This window comes from Muntiacus reevesi, chromosome 20, assembly GCF_963930625.1.
Source record: "Muntiacus reevesi chromosome 20, mMunRee1.1, whole genome shotgun sequence".
Taxonomy (NCBI): Eukaryota; Metazoa; Chordata; class Mammalia; order Artiodactyla; family Cervidae; genus Muntiacus; species Muntiacus reevesi.
The window spans coordinates 50685630-50687493 of record NC_089268.1 but is presented as its reverse complement, the minus strand read 5'-3'; positions in this window follow the sequence as shown (position 1 = coordinate 50687493).

The window sequence follows — 1864 nt, the reverse complement described above, 5'->3', positions numbered from 1 at the left end:
CCGGGCCTTTCTGTCCGCCCCTCCTCTGAGGACCGTCCTCTTCTGGCCCACGACCCCTCAGGAGAAAGGGGTCAGGCTGGCAGACAAGCTAGAGCTCACAGAGGCATCCCTTTTGCAACAGCCATATGGGAGCCCTAAATAAATTCTTCAGGAAGAAGAAAACCATCTTCCCAAGAGGTGGCAGATTTAGAAACACGGGCTGTCGGAGATGAGGATGAAAAGCTTTGACAAGAATTTTGCTTGATTCTGAAACTCCTTGGAAGAATGACCTAAAACATTTTCGTGTTATGTATTATCTTTTTAAGGTCTGACGCAGAACAAGAACTGATGATGTAATTGCGTTGCTCTGCCCCCAGCCCAGCGTTTGGCCTCTGGTGCTGCCCCCTGGCACAGGGGGTATTTCCCATTCCACCTCTCACGAGGACGAGCTTCCTCACGGGCCGTCCGCGAGGCCGGCGCTCCTGACCGGGACAGCGAGGCACAGGACGAGCGAGCCTGCAGGCCTCCCCAGGCCGTGAGCCTCTGTGGTCACCTGCCATCTGAGGGTAATGGGTCTCAGTCTCGGGGAGCTTAGGCCAGCCCTTCCCGCTGTGGGGTGAGTCCAGGACTGGAAGAGAAGAAAATAAAATTCCATTCTTACAATAAGGTCGATACTTGGGGTGTGGCTGTGGCTGAGGGCCGAATGAGTACCCCGTTAGCCTGGGTCTACAACGTGAACTTCTTTTATTTTCAGAAGAGCACAAAGCCGATCACCTAAAATAACAAAGTTAGGTGAGATTTCTAGTAGTTTGCTTGTTTCTTCATGAGAGGACACGATTTACTCTGTCCTGTTTTCCAGTTGTATGTGTTGCAAAATCGAGGGACAGTGAACCGTGCGAGTTACCGCCGAGTGTGAATGATCTGTGTTTAAAGAGTGTGCAAGCCTCCCTGCTCAGCTGGGCTGCGGTGATGCCACTGATGCTTTTCTTCTTCCTTGAATTACCACCGAGAGGGATTTCTTCCCCAGGAGGATTTCTTTCTTGTCCGGATTTAGGTAAGAAGGTGGTCACTGTCTGTGTCCTTCAGTGGATCCCTGAAGCGCCCCGGAGGTGGCTGAACTGAGCCGGCAGGGCTGCGGCCGCACCGTGCCATCTCTGTGTAGTGGACGTTGAGCTGAGGGCTGCGGGGAAGATGGTGAGTTTACGGTTGATATTTACACCCAGTCTCTAAAGGTTTCCCTTCTTTTTCTTCGTAAGAAATTATCCTGCTGTGACCACGTGTTGAACGGCAAAACAAGGTCCGGGACTGGGGTTTGGGGAAAGGAGCTGGTGGTACCCCCTTATCATTTCAAAGCCATGAACATCCATTTCCAGTCCAAGTGCAGACAGGTGAGCTCTTTGAGCTACCGACTGGCCAAGCTCACGGGCCTGAGATGGGCTTTCAGCACTACTGGGACTAGTAGGCCAGTCCCGTTTGACCCGACAGCGTGTAGTGGTTCTGTTTGCTGTCCTCAAAAGGTGGAGGGCTTCCTAGGTGGCGTTAGTGGTAAAGAACCCTCCTGCCAATGCAGGAAACAAAGGAGTCGTGGGTTTGATCCCTGGGTCGGGAAGATCCCCTGGAGAAGGAAACGGCGACCCACTCCAGTATTCTTGGCTGGAGAACCCCACGGACAGAGGAGCCTGGCAGGCTGCAGTTAGCACAGATGCCTCATGTTCCCTTGCATTTCTATGGCTGATTCATATCAATGTATGACAAAACCCACTGAAAAATAAAAAATTTAAAAAATAAAAAATAAAAAAAACCCCAAAAAACAAAAGGTGGAGCAGCTAGCATGGACCTCTGCATGGAGTGTGCCTGCGCACACAACACTGTTGATTAATGCAGC